The sequence below is a fragment of the Oreochromis niloticus genome, linkage group LG3 (assembly GCF_001858045.2).
Source record: "Oreochromis niloticus isolate F11D_XX linkage group LG3, O_niloticus_UMD_NMBU, whole genome shotgun sequence".
NCBI lineage: Eukaryota > Metazoa > Chordata > Actinopteri > Cichliformes > Cichlidae > Oreochromis > Oreochromis niloticus.
In genome coordinates this window covers 59,945,166-59,960,921 of record NC_031967.2, presented here as the reverse complement: position 1 = coordinate 59,960,921, position 15,756 = coordinate 59,945,166, and the positions used below count along the sequence as shown (strand labels likewise).

The following is a 15,756-nucleotide window of genomic DNA, read 5'->3' as shown; positions in this document are numbered from 1 at the left end:
GTTTTATTATGTTTGTTTTGTGTCCAGTCTTTTCTTACTCTGGGGTCCGTTCTTCGTACCTCGCTAAGTAAGTTAGCCGGATTTGATTGTTGACGATTTCGCGTGATCTTGGATCGTTCGGTTCTCCAAAGCTCATCCGGGACTTGCTGCCATAGCAACAGATCCGTAAGCGTAAACCTGCTTGGGAGCAGGCTTACTTTATGTAAACAGGATTAGATCGCGGCCTCTCAGGTATGTCCGCTTCATTTATACGAAAGCAACAGCGATATTTCTCCACTGTTTTTCCATAAATAAATATTATCAATGTAACTAAAGATAATGCAGTATTTGATTCTTTTATTGATTTCATACAGATACATACAGGTCATTTCCTAAAAAAAGGGAAATGTACTATTAATCATTCTATTACATGTATTTGATTATTTCAGATGTAATTCATATTTTAGAGTAGTAATAGTAAATTACTTCGTGTAATCAAGATGAGAGACCACGGCTATAAAAGCGAAGGTGGATTTGGGAAGTCTGTCGCAGCCATGTCCTGTCTGTTCGTATACGCGAGCAAGGAAGGTGCAAGATTGATAAGGAGAGTTTTCAGAATTCAGCGTATATTGCGGGATAGACAGGATCCTTCCTTATACATATATATATATATATGTATATATACATATACATATATATATATATATGTATATGTATATATCAACTTACTGTGCATGCTTCAGTCACCCCTTGCATGGGAACAGGTAAAAGTGATGGAGTGTTATGTAAAACTACACACAAAAAAACCCACAATGTCAATAAATGTCACAGTACAAAAAGCATTTTAATTAAGGCAACAACCAAATATTTTACATTGTACAAATAGAATTATGAGCTCATTTACCAGTTATGAAGGTGCTGCTGCTACTGCACCCCGGCTGCTGGTCTAAGGAAGAGCTGCCCCCAGGGATGCCCTCAACAATGGGTCTGGTGGCATTCAACCCTAGGGCCAGCTCCTCTGCCGGGGTGTGACGAGGGGGTGCAGGACCACCACCTGTCTTTATTTGCTCTGCCCTTTTCTTGGTTGCTGTTATAAACAAACAAACAGATTATTTCAGGGTCTCTTTTCAAGAGACTAAAAGCAATATAAGTGATAAATATTACCATTCTGTAGAATATTCTTATATTTCACTTTTACTTGTTCCCATGTTCTAGTGGGTCCTGTTGTGGCTCTAATGTGAAAGAGGATATAATGTAATATAATATAATAAATTACTTACGAGTTTAATTTGTCAGCAACTTTCTGCCAGCCCTCTCTCCTTGCTTTTGCAGCCTTTGCAGTGTTCCCCTGCGTTTTAATTAAACTCTGAAACTCCTGATATCCCTCAATCAAGAGTTCTTGGTCTGCTGCCGAAAAATACTGAGCGCGCTCCTTCGACATTTTCGCCGACCAATCAAAGGGTTGCCGATCAATGTTTCTACTATCGATGCGTAGCCCCTTTTAAGCCACCCAGTGATCTCACATTACTTCATCCAGCTATACTAATCGTCAACAACAGGTGTGTTCGGAGAACCGGAATAGCGAGCTCAAAGTTGGCGCGATGATTTGATCTTGGATGTGTCATTTGATCTTGGATGTAGTAAGCGAGGTACGAAGAACGGACCCCAGGGCCCTGTTTCAGAAAGCCGGTTTAGAAAACTCAGAGTTAAAAATGATACTCGGGGTTGAGTAACCCCGAACTGTCCAACTCGGAATATTCGGTTTCAGAAAGGCTGATAACAGTTAGTTCAATCAACGCGGAGTTGCTTTAACCCCAAGTTAAGCGCGCGCACGAGGATACATAAAGCCCTGATTAGTGGAGCACAGATTAAGCGAGTCACCATGGAGACGGAGGGAAAGAAGGCGCGGTCAATGTATTTTACAGCGCTTGAGGCCGAAATTCTGATGGCAGCATATGCCGATAACATGCAAATTTTGCGGAAAAAAAGTAACACAGCCTCAGCTGCAAAAGAAAGGGAGCATGCATGGCAAAACAAAGCCGACAGAGTCAATGCGTGAGTGTTAATTTAAACATTGATCTAGGGATTTCCACCCATTTAACACGTTATTTTATTATATTTCATTTTATTTTTTATTTTATACATTTTATTTTGTGATGTGATGTGAGCGCAGGTGCAACCCAACAGGCCCCAAACGTTCCTGGCAGCAAGTAAAAATGAAATATAAAAATATAGTCCAAACAGGTAAGGTGTAATTGTATTATGAGCCATAGTGCTTGGTCTGTTTGTCCTATGTAAATCAATTGCAGTTAGAGGCTACATTAATTTTCTTTCTCTAAGCACTTATTGAAATTATCTGAGCACATTACAAGTACATATTTGCTTACTCTGTATGCTCAAATGTGGCCCGTTATAGCCAACAGAGAGCATAATGACAATGAAGTGTAAGGTGATTGGTATATGTTTGTTAATTGCCATTTGGTCCCTTGTAAGTTATAAGTGACCTGTAAACCTCATATTCTATCAGTTGATGGTGATGGTGTACTGCATCTGGTGCAGCCTCCCGTTGAGCCAGACCAACATGCAGTTGTGAGTACTCTTAATACTCCACAGATCATATGAGTTTACAGTAGAACAGCAATGTTGTTAATTTCTTTACTACAGGAAAATAATGAAGAAACATTGACAGCTGTTACAGAGGAGGAAGCAACAGAGACACTTTATGAGGTTTACATCTTACAATGGAAAATATAACAATTGAATAAAATGTGGTACTATAATAAAACCATGGACTTTCTATGTCTCTAACAGAGTGATGATGGAAATGCAGAGGAAGAGGGTCCAGCCACTTCTCCAACAAACCTTTCCTCAGTAAGATGTTCAGCACTGATTTACAACCAACCTAAGTAGGCATGTACTATGAATGTCAATGCTATTTTCTGTGTTTCAATAGCTCCCTGTAAAGCAGCTGTACAAGACCTATTTGATCAAGAAAATAAAAAAATGCGACTTGGAAATGGAACACTTCAAGCAGCAGATCCAAAAGACCAAGATTGAGATTTTACTGCTGGAACATCAGTTAAGGGTGGGTGAAGTGGTCAGAGATGGACGAATTATTTTAGTGTTTGAACAACATAATAATATACTTATTAATACTTTGTGTACAGGAAATACAGGCGACCAATAAAGCCAGTTGAACAAAAAATCTGTTTATTCTTCTTTCAACATGTTGAGGTGATGGGTCAAAGGAAATGATTGTGACATATGGTGTCTCTGACTGCTCTTCCATCTTGTATGTCCGTGGGAGGGTCAGGATGTTCATGGTTTGGATCACTGCTGATGTTTGGTTCAGAAAGACAGTGTTCTCTAATTGTGGCAATGTTGTAAAGAATCACACATGCCACAATAATGTCACATGCCCTTTCTGGGGTGACCCTGAGTCTTTGAAGGCACTGGAACCGGGCCTTAAGCATTCCGATAGTCATTTCAACTCTGGCTCTTGTCCTGCAATGAGCCAGATTATATTGCTGCTGTGGGCCCGGTTCAGGGTCAGGGTAAGGGGTAAGCAAATAGGGTAAACATGGATACCCCCTATCACCAAGCAAGTAGCCAGTGAACTCTCCTAAGACAGAAGGATACACTTCAGTTCAAATGTCCCTGTAGCAATTGGTCTTTATATATTTTAAAGTATTTTCAACTCACCATGTCCAAATTTTGTGCTCAGTGTACATTCACGAAAAATTCGTGAGTCATGAACAGAGCCTGGCCACTTGGCTTCCACATTTGTGATAATGTTGGCAGCATCACATATGATCTTCACAGTGCAGAGAACACAAATTAGCATCCATTACCATAATGGAATAATGTGTTAGTTTGAAATGCTACAGGCAGTGTTGGGGAGTAACGGAATACATGTACCGCCGTTACGTATTTAGAATACAAAATATGAGTAACTGTATTCCGTTACAGTTACCGTTTAAAAAGGTGGTATTCAGAATACAGTTACTTTGTTGAAATAAATGGATTACACGGCGGTACTTTCCTGTTTCATATTGTCGCGGGTCAGGACTGTTTGGGTTTGTTTGACAGCTACGTTCTGTTGTTCCAGGCGGCAGCGTTACGGTTGCCATGATTACAGGGTGACGCGCTCTCTCTCTCTGCGTGTTTCCTGGGTGAGAGAGCGCTTTTTTGTTGTTGTTGTGCTAAGCTAAAAGGCAGAATGCTACAGGCATGGCCCTAAAGAATGTAGCCTGATGGGCAGTGTAGTCCGTGCTGCAGGGAGAATGGACTGCCATACTCGTTATGTGTCTGTGAGCGAGGGAGGGAGAGAAAGGAAAAGTCCGAGCTGTCACGGAGCAAAAACGGGAGCTGGAAGCATGTAAATATAACTAGAAAGCGAAAATTTCAGAAGAAATTTTAAGTGTGCCTATGCCGCTGCTAATCACTGTAGTTTGCCATTCATATGGCTACAGAGAGCAAAACTCAGAAGAGCAGCCATTCTCCACCATGAACTATGGTAAAAACAAACACCGCTCACGCTTCACAGATGACAGCTTACAGTTTTGTGTAAAGATGAAGTTACTTCGTACAGCGCCGATTTGCAGACGCTGTGCACACAGGTTCATGAGCAGAAGTCCCATTGTACCACGGCAGACCCGACAATGTTTGCATGAACACGCTTTGAAGCATTACGTTATGGACCACTTTTCACACATGGTTGGTGTACCCAAACAGCCGGCTGTAGCTTTTCAACTCACAGCCCGACACACACCCAAAAAACAGCCGAGAGAGCACAGACTACGCCCGAGAGGCGTGATTGCAGGTGCCACTCAGGTGGGTCCACCTCCCCTGCAGCGGCACTGCAGACCACGCCCCGCCACACACATCAAACACGTAAAATAAATATTTATGCACTTTTGCATTCACTGGTCTACAGCCAATCTTGTGTATTATTATACAAACTTTGGTTGTAAGATTCAGATAACTATTTAATAAAAGTTAAATATTTTATATGAGAGTAAGAAAGAAAAGTATATCTTTGTGTCCACCTTTCTCTGTTAATGCCCTACCTGGCCCCCTGGCAAAAGCTTTGCTAGATCCGCCCCTGCACAGTTACCAGCTGTCAGCTACACAAAAAAAGGAGCTTGGTGTATATTTGTCTCTCAGAAACAGTTCATAACTTCCCTTCAACTCATTCATGTCACCTAAGGGTAAACCTGTTTCTCCATCACCAGTTCAGCTCTGATGATTCAGTAAGGACATCTGGTTTGGAACAGCCGTTTTTACAGCTGTGGCTGCAGCAAACATCAGCTGATACTAGAAATTAAAAGCAAATGAATTCTAACAACAGCTGATCAAGCTTAAACGTGCTGCTGTTGTTTAGCGCGATAAACAAACAAGAGAGAAAAGCCGATCATTGATCAGTTTCATGACTGAAGTTTCAACAGGTGAGAGAATGACAGGGGAGGCTGTCATAAAGTTCAACATCGGTAACATCGGTAACTTAGCGTGCACACAGCTGTATAGAAACTCCGTCGTGCTAGCTAGCACGCAGTACGAGTTATTGTAAGTGATTGAAAAAGTCAGCACAACGAAAATAAACTACACCTAAACTCGGTTTATATCTGACCCAAATAGAGTGCAGGTCATAACTTCTTACCTGAAATTCAGTTCACCTCACGCTCCTGCCTTCGCTTTCCCTGATCCACGATTGACCTCCGCGTTAGCAAACACCGGTCGATCGGCGGTAGCCTCACCGCCTCGTATGTCTCGTTCGTGGCATGTCCTTTCTGTCACACACCGGTGGATAGCTGCCCTCTGTTGTAGCTCCACCACCAAACAACTCAGTTATTTTTTCCACATCGACATCAGCTGATACTAGAAATTAAAAGCAAATGAATTCTAACAACAGCTGATCAAGCTTAAACGTGCTGCTGTTGTTTAGCGCGATAAACAAACAAGAGAGAAAAGCCGATCATTGATCAGTTTCATGACTGAAGTTTCAACAGGCGAGAGAATGACAGGGGAGGCTTCATAATGACAGAATAAATCGTAATATTTTCTCTGAATGTGGGACGATTCCGTTTGTACGGCAACTCTCACGAACTAACCCTTATGAATAAAATAAAATTCAACGTCAGTAACTTAGCGCGCACACAGCTGTATAGAAACTCCCGTCGTGCTAGCTAGCACGCAGTACGATTGTAAAAGGTCAGCACAACGAAAATAAACTACACCTAAACTCGGTTTATATCTGACCCAAATAGAGTGCAGTTCATAACTTCTTACCTGAAATTCAGTTCACCTCACGCTCCTGCCTTCGGTTTCCCTGATCCACGATTGAGCTCCGCGTTAGCAACCACCGGTGGATCAGCGGTCGCCTCGCCGCCTTGTATGTCTCGTTCGCGGCATGTCCTTTCTGTCACACACCGGTGGATAGCTGCCCTCTGTTGTAGCTCCACCACTAAACAACTCAGTTATTTTTTCCACATCGACCAGCATCATCGGCCCATATAAACGAAAAATAAGTCCAGCTAAAACACAGACCCTTGGCGAGCGATCGGGTGAGCGATCGGGTGATGAAACGAGAGTCAGCCGCCTCACTGTAAGCCAAGCCTGGGTGCTTTTTCATGAAGGGTCGCTAGCGGCGCTAGCTAGCTAGCCGGCTATCAGCAACACGTAAGAGAACTGTTGCTAATATGGGATGTCTTGATAAAACGAGCAGATATTTGAAGTTTACACACCTACATTCTCGCCTGAAAATATCTTAAAAGTTTATTTTGTGACCTAGAAACATGAATAAAAGACATATAAAACGAAGTGGTGTCCGCCATTGTTTACTCTGTAGAGGCGTGCTATGAATTGTGGGATATGGAGTTTTCCACCAAGCATACACCCTTTAGGCCGTACTACTCCCGGTATACCACTAGAGAGAGCCAACACACCACAACACTGCGGGGCGAGTTACGCGCCGAAATTTAGGCGGAAGATGGAGAATAATAATAATAAGAAGAAGAAGAAGAATAAATCCGACGAATAGTAATAAGTGTGCCTCTTGGCATAGGCACACTTAATAAGTGTCTCTTAAAATGTTTCCGATAATGAAACATTTAATATAATGTAGACAAAAACAAAAAAAATAAAAAGATAGTTACGAATTAGGACTCCCCGATCCTTACTGCGCATGTGCAAAGTCGGACCGTACAAATTGGGTCTACCCGATCCATACCACGCATGTGCAGGGGTTTTCTTCTTCTTCTGTTCGTTTAATGGCAGTTTACTCCCCAGTGTTCGAGGATACCGCCACCTGCTGACCGAGCGAACGAACCCTATTGTAAACTGAATTAGCGTCATTTCAAACGTGTGTTAAATTTAATTTAGTGATAGTCGAGTGTGTTTATGCTTGTCTGTGTGGAGAGGATTGATTGGAATAGTCATGATGATGTCCACTATCACTCTCAGTTGTCAGTAAACACTTCATCTGGCTGATGAATCTTCACGTGACACATTACAAAGTCTGTATTATTAACTCTGTAATTTGGCACCATTCTTCTTATTTTACGGCGCTGTTGTTCAATCGGGGGATGCTCTCTGTTGAGGAGAAAAGCATGAATTTGTTTGTATACGGATTATCCATTGTTTAAATGTCCCGGTAGTCGAAAAGGAGGCACGGCTGTTGAGAAATGCTAGGAGCTAACTGGGCGCTAACCGTATCATTCAAATATATTGAATGTCGCAATGTTGGGAAAGAGAGGAAGTGACATAACATTCGCGCATGCAGTGTACCGATCAGGTTTCCGGTACGGATCGGGTAGTGACAACGCCGTCCGGCCTAGTGATGGTAAATTTGATTCTTTTTACTGAATCGAGTTTTAATGAGTCACTCACCAAAGTGAATTGGGTTTTTTGAGTCATTTGATTCACTGAGTCAGTTGACCAGAGAGTGCAAAAAATGTACAGTTTCACTCAAACTTAATTTCTTTTCTCTTTTCATGTATATCCTACTGCTAAGATGAGTGATTCTAAAAGAAAACTACTATTTTATAGAGCAAAAAAGAGCAAAAAAATTTCTAAAGGGAATATTTATTTTGTTTATTTTTATTTTATTAGTATTTTCCTTAATTGTCTCAAATATATATTTTCTCATCTAAATGTCCACTGAGCTGTGAGCCAGGGGGCGGTAATGCACCTTAACTTTGGTTGCCAACCAAGAAGAAGAAGAAACTGTGAGCCAGGAGGGAGGGGGTGAGTGAGTGAGGGAGTGATTCGTTCGCTCTATAGGGCTTTGGAGTTGACGTCACGCCGCGGAGCGCGGTGCCATTTTCGGGGTCTACGAATCAAAAGAGACACTGTGTTGGAACGACGTCGACAAGAATCATGCTTAAAAGCAGCTCCAAAGAAAACGGACGGTATAGAGACCGATTGCGTCCAGAGGCGAAGCAGCGGTACTTGCAGAAAATAGCGTGCATTGGAAATGTGGACCTGTATGAAACACGGCCGTGGAGTAGAAACCCTGAAGACCAACCGCTACTGACATAGCCTGACATATTTTCGTACCTTATCTGTGCAGTCAGCGAGTACAAGTCGTCATTCAAACAAATGTAAGTCAGCTCGAGTACTGCGTGTGAAATGCGTTTGATTTTCTCCCAAACATTCAGATTAGTGCAGCATAAATTCATTCATGAGGGGGAAATTACAGTGAGAACATGTGGAGGCTGTTAGGTGGATAACACAGTGAGTTCAGTGCATTGATGTGACATTGTCCTGAAGGATTTAGTTATTCTTTATGGTTAAAGAAATTGCAATTATTTATTCATATTTATTATAAATAATTTAAATATACATCTTGCTTCTGTGTTTGTGTCCTGTGTCACTAAAAATACATTTTATTTTAGTTTTATACATTGATTAATGACCTGCAGAACTCCTTATCATATTAAGTGATTCATAATTGTCACTTTATGCTTTCTCCATCTCTAAAGTGATTACATCCTTACATTACATACTTTAGGTTCATTTTCTGCAGGCAGGTTTCTGACAGAAAACAGGCAGATTTACTCTATAAAATGCAGCGTTCTATAGATGGACACATAAAGAAATGAAAAATTACATGTATGTGCTAACTTTCTAAACACTGTCACATGTATGATAAAGTAGATAAAACATATTTATGTCGGCCTTGGCTCATAGTTCTTGTCTTTAAATTAACTTTGTCTGTGTGTGTTTCAGGTACTGCACTCTCAAAGACTGAATGAACCAGCATTGCAGCCATGGGTCACTGTGAGCATCACAGGGAAGGTTGAAGCCGCCCACTGCACCTGTATGGCCGGAGTCGTGGAGACCTGCACCCATGTCCCTGCTCTTCTGTTTAATGTAGAAGCAACAGTGCGGATCTGTGGCACAAGGCCTGTTACAGATGAACCTGCATACTGGTTTTTGCTGGGTAATGTGACCAAGATACAGCCAGAGGTTGGCCATAAGATAGACTTCTCCTCTTCAGCTGCCCAAAAAAAGGCTCTTGATCAAAACATAAACAGACCATCTGTAGTGAAAGGTAAAAGGAGCCGTCCTCAAAAAAGAAAAATCCCACCTGCTGCTATGGAGGAGTTGTCACTGCTATAATGCCATAATGTTTATCTAGGGGTCTACATTTATGCCTGAAGTGCACTGCCATGTAAATAATTTGCATTTACTGAATATGTACTGACTGAGTACCACTGTTCAAAAATTTAATAAAGAAACAAGTTTTGCCTCTTTTTTTTATTATTAAAACCACTTTATAGAACATCACATCAGTTACAATGTAGAATCCATGTCATTTATAGTTTATAAAAGACAAAATGTTTACATAAAATCATGACAGTGTTTACATGATATCACCCACTACTAACATTATTTACTGTATCTTTTGAAAAATAAATACCACTATTTATACAGCACAAGACTTAAGAATATTTAACAGGAGCAAGTTTCATTTTCCCTGGTTTTACTACCACACTGTTCAACAAACGCAGCAAACTTTCACCATCTTATCCTGAAGGGTCACCTCTTCACCCTCACATGGAAGGAGTAATCTGATTGGCATGGTGGTATGTTTGAAGCAGGTCCCTTATGTAGCGCTGGAACCCAGTCACGATGTGTTTCATCCATTTCATAGGCTGGTTTGCTGCAATAATGCCAAATAATTAGAAACTCTATAAATAGAAGGTAGTTCCGCAGAATTACTCAGTAGGATGTTTGTTCTACTTTGCTATGACCTCAGAGCGCATCGAAAATAAAACTAATAGGTTATAAAGAGTGATACGAACATATTTAGAACTTACCGGAATGAAAATGTCTGGAGCACCAACAGATATTTGGAGATGGAAGAGAGCTGGATATCAGCTGGTCTCACAGCTGCTATCCAGGCTAGACGCCTTCATTTGGTAACATCGATACACGAGCTGCCTCATGTTGCTTCCAGGTTGAGAAAGAATGAAAAGATAAACCCTTTTCAAGCTTATTCTCTTGCCGGTCGTGTGATCAAACATTGCAGCCGACCACACAGCAAATACGAACCATGGCTGTTGTGTGTGCCTTCGCTCCCTTTTCACTTGCGCTAGACCCCCAAAATGGCGGATGGGGCCAAAATCCTTTCCACGCCCACCCCCGTGACATCACGCTCCAAAGCCCTATGGCTGTGTCCCAATTCAGGGTATGCACGCTTGAAGTACGCACACTACGCGTACTACTTACGGTGCGTACTACAAGTACGGGAAGTGCGGAAGTGAGAGGCTTGTGAAATGGGACGGTCTAGCCTTCGTCGCGCTGTTCAGGTTGCCTAGCAACCATGATACTAACCGCGAGAAATGTTTCATACAGCTTTGTGTGACAGAAATGAAGGAGAAAAATGTTTTGTTGGTCATTCATTTTTGTCATGACATCACTTTGATTAGTTGAGACCACAGGACTGTAAAACATGATAGTTGGGCTTCATTTCTGTACTGAACAGTCATTTCAAGATTAGTTAGTAAATAATAATTAGCTAATGTTATTGATGAGACTAAAGTCATCTCACTTTGGTAATGTTAATATAATATGGACAATATTATAGTATTGTCAGATTATATATATATATATATATGAGCTTGAACTCTGGGTCAAAGATGTAAGTAGCAGTTATTTATATTTCCTATCACCTTAAATCTTCACTCAAAGACAAGTATCTCTGACAGTGTATATACAGATGTATTATATATAAGAGACAAACACTGTTCTTTCAATATGCTGGCATTACTAAATTTGGCTCAGTGCTTACATATATGTGTAAAAAGAAAATGTACGAGCTGTGATAACTGTGTCTGATAGAATGAAGATCAGACTGATATATGAAATATTCCTTTATTGGGTGAGAAAATCAGACCATGTCATAACTGCTTTAAGTCTTACAGAATAGATATCAGAGCCTTAAACAGGCTGACTTCTGCTAAATGGGTCAAACTGGGCAGAAAGTCTACAAACACATAACATCCTTATAGAATATGATGTAACACTATAGATCAACTTACCTCAGAATATATAAAGCATATAAACAATTACAGCAATATGATGCAACAAACACAGCAGTGCTACTAATCCAAAATACTCAAAGCTTCATAGAACTGAAACAAACATTTATTTTTAGCTCCATTCTGCTGCTGATACATACTTTAGGTTTCTGAACATTAAACTTGTTGCTGCCTTTCATAGTGTGTAACTTGAAGGCCCTGAGTACTTTCTCCCACACTGAAAACACTGGGATGATAACATTATTTGAACATTACCTAATAAGACTGATTCAGGACAGACAATTAGTTATGTTAAACTTTCCTAGCAGTCCTTCACAAACAGGGAACAGTCTGTCTATTCTCTCCATCTGTCAGCTGCTGCTGGCTCTTCCTCCTCCTCTTCCTCACACACTGCTGAGTTTGTCCTGGTGGATCATCAGGGGTGCAAAGCCTCACAGATGATGTGCAGCAGTGGGTCCCTCAGTCTGTCCTCACTCTGGACACTTGCAGTTGTCACACATGGAAATCAAATGTGTGATAAGCTGCAGGATTCAAACACAAGTGTAAGTTATAAATACATGTTCATACTTTTATTCCACAATCAGAGAGAAAGAAACAGAGAGAGAGTGCAGGACAGACAGACAGGTGACAGTCTCAGGTGTACACACTGCTACAAAACAGCACAAGAGAAGGAGGATTTAGTGTTTGTGTTATTACGAGTGCTAAACAAGAAGAGTTCCCAGATGGTCCAGTGGACACATGTGTGACTCCTGTGATTAAAGCATCTTTCTTTCAGCTTAACGAGTGAACCGTCAGCTCGTTCAAACACACGTTAAAGTCCGTTTGGCTCGACACCACCGAACAGAGGCAGCAATATAACATAGCTAACATTAACAGTGCAGTGAATCCTGCTTGTGCCGTCATATTCAGGACTGCAAACCGAGCAGCATCACTGACTTTCAGCTTGTTGTGTTTGTGGATATATGACTGACTTTAATTATCCATAAAATCATCACATTCTCTGTAAGATTAAGGTCGACTATATATATATTTAGAAGTAGAGGCTTTAAAACCAAGTTACCGCTGAAAGTACAAACATCACTAATGTCACATAACTTTGCCGACATGTGGCCAACAGTAATGTTTTAATGTTCTTAAACATTCGCACATAAATAAGTGACATAATATTCAGTACTTAATTTTGACAGTTCACTCTTCGGCCGCTCCCTTCTGCCGTATTTTGCGGCAAAATTATCCACACCCACCACCGCGCTATGGATTGTGGGATGTATGGGGCCAGGAAGCGTGCACCGGACCACGCTTGATATTTGGGGAAATCGACGGCGCATTTGGAGTATGCATTTGAAGTACACTTTGAATTGGGACAGCCGTCGTCGCGTGGCGGTGACGTAATCGCACTTGAAATGCGTACTTCAAGCGTGCAGACCCTGAATTGGGACACAGCCCCTGATTCAGCACAGGAGGGAGGGGGTGAGCGAGTCCTGAGTAATTCGCTTATGCTTACGATTCAGCACAGGAGGGAGGGGGTTAGTGAGTCCTGAGTGATTCGCTTGCTCTATGATTCAGCACAGGAGGGAGGGGGTGAGTGAGTGAGTGAGTGAGTGATTCGTTCGCTCTACGATTCAACACAGGAGGGAGGGGGTGAGTAGCTCAAATGTGCTGTTAGCATGTTAGCAGAGCGATGCTACTGTGAACCAAGGAGCTATTGTCTTGATGTGAGCTTCTACTCAGGGTTTTTTCTTCCAGTTCAGAGCAGAAATGTTTTTGTTAAGATACTGGATGTTGTGTTTTTCTCCACAATTTTAATTATAAGCTAGATATATTGCTGCTAACAGCAACAGGGATGAGTCTGTGAGTCAGTTGGGCTTGTGAATCATGATTCACAAGCCACGCACGGGGCGATCCGCGGTATCTCGTTAACGGAGATTTGCCGCATTGTGGCGTTAGTGTCATTTTAACGAGATCAACGCTGACAGCACTATGTCAGGAGTGTCGTGTGTGGAGGCGAGGAAGAGATGACCCAAACGCTGGACTCACGGTGCAGGATAATGGGGTTTATTGTAGGTGAACAGAACATGAACTGAAATGGCTGACTGGGTGGTGGACGACTGACTGACTGACTGACTGAAGGGCTGGCTGACTGACTGATCTGAACATACATGCGGAGAGACGACATTAACATCAATGACACGACAGTGAACGAGTGGAAACAGAGGACTTAAATACACAGACTGATGAGGATGATAATGAGAGACCGGTGAGTACACAGCTGAACATAATCTGGCTAATAACACAAGAGACGAGCTGACACAGGAAAAGCAGGAAGAGAGAACATTGATGTGGCCACATAATGTAAACATAACCTAAACGTGACAAAACTGAAAACACTGGGTCACCGACCCAGGAACCCTGACACACTAGTTGGGAACACAACGAATATGACTGCGCATTTACACCGACATCATCCTAGTGCAAAGACAAGTGGAAGCAGACAAAAACAACAAGCACACATGCTACAAACTTTACCCGAGTCATTTAGACAGCCGCTAGCACATGATTCTCCTTATGGGGACCTGATATGTTTAATATGCTGCTGAGAATATAGCCCAGAAGAAGCGTATAGTATAGCTTTTATTTTGGAAAAAGCCATTTCTCTGTAATAAACTCTTTTCCAAAGATGAGTGATTTCTCGATCAGATAGATTCATTTATTTTTTATTACTTTGTTGTTTCAGCAACATTAAATTTAAAAACTGTACTTTTGAGTTAAATATATATTTATAATTTTAATAAATGACAAATTAAAAAGGCATGAACATTTTTTTGTATCGAAAAAATATCGAACCGTGACACCAAAGTATTGAACCGAACCATGAATTTTGTGTATCGTTGCACCCCTAGTATTTACCCTAACTCACTTTTTCTTTTTACCCTCTAATTGTTAGGTCTAGGCATTAAACGCCTCAGGGCTTTAAATACTGCGAGCGTAAGGACCAAGAGAAGGGAGGACTAGGACAAGGCTCAACTGACAGCAGCAGCTTGTTTCTCTGGCTCTTCGAGCAGTATGTCTCATTGTTGAGTTAATGTCCTTTATCAAAATAAGAAATAAGCTATTTTGGTTTTTTAAACATTGTCCTTTTACATTTCTTCTGCGTTAATAAATGGATAACCAGGAACATGATATTACTGACCCATTTTTAGCCATAAACCTAGCTCTAGCTATGTTATACCAAAATACCAATCAATCTCAAAATACACATTCACAAAGCAGTGAGTACCCTGCTGCGATCAATGATAATGACCCTTTCGAATTGCTCAATTTAGCGCTTGCCCAATTAGCACCTAGTGAAAGTCTTATGCAAAATAGCTCTCAAAGTTTGGGTGTGGAGTCCGGTGAGATCCAAACACAGTCAAACGTTGCTCATTCTCAAAGCTGCCTAACACAAAACATTTCCTCTTCTGATCCGTTCTCTGCTCTTAACCAGGATGGCTGCCTTGGTAGAAAGACAGGATCAGGTTCAAATACCCCTGGAGTTGTCCAGATAAATAGGTTAAATGAAAGCCGTTTCAATTACTCTCAATAACCAACAATCACCCGGCTTTTCCCAAAACAATGTGCAATCACCTGCTAACGAGCCACTCCATCAGAGCCCCACAAACCATGATCGCGATCGTTCGTTACAACAAGGCGGTAATCCAGAGCAGAATTGCACCAGCAATTCACCACAACCCTCTATAGTTGTCAGAAATAAATTTTAATAACGTTGAAATTAGACAAATTTTGAATTTCCCAGAATGGGGAGTGCCCGTGAAATAACAAACAGGATTTTCTCCCATGCACGTCCAGGCGATCTTGTACAGTTAGAGCTGAGAGGGCATCAGTTACAAAATAATGTTTCAGTCATTTTACGTGATAATCACGATTTGTTGAATTTGAAAATTTATTCTTGAGAACCTTACAGTCAAACTGGTCAGTAATGTGTGACGGCTCGCTTGTGCTCGCAGGTCAGATTGTTAGACCCCCTTCCGGTAGTGGAAAGAGACTGCTTAGACAGATGCTCAACAACGAAATTGTTAAAAGAAAAGGCGTTTTTTGTACGTGGTACGTGGTTTTTCGACGTTACATCATATTCTATAAGGATGTTCTGTGTTTGTATACTTTCTGCCCAGTTTGACCCATTTAGCAGAAGTCACCCTGTTTAAGGCTCTGATATCTATTCTGTATGACTTAA

The 15,756-nt window shown here is 41.3% G+C and overlaps 1 long non-coding RNA gene across 1 annotated transcript; it reads right to left on the bottom strand.

The window, feature by feature from the left end:
- Positions 1–3,167: 3,167 nt before the first annotated feature.
- On the bottom strand, positions 3,168–3,830 carry LOC112846334 (uncharacterized). Its single transcript, XR_003219252.1, has 2 exons — positions 3,682–3,830; positions 3,168–3,601 (listed from the first exon to the last, which is right to left on the bottom strand). It is a non-coding gene; the product is annotated as an uncharacterized LOC112846334 (long non-coding RNA).
- Positions 3,831–15,756: the final 11,926 nt, after the last annotated feature.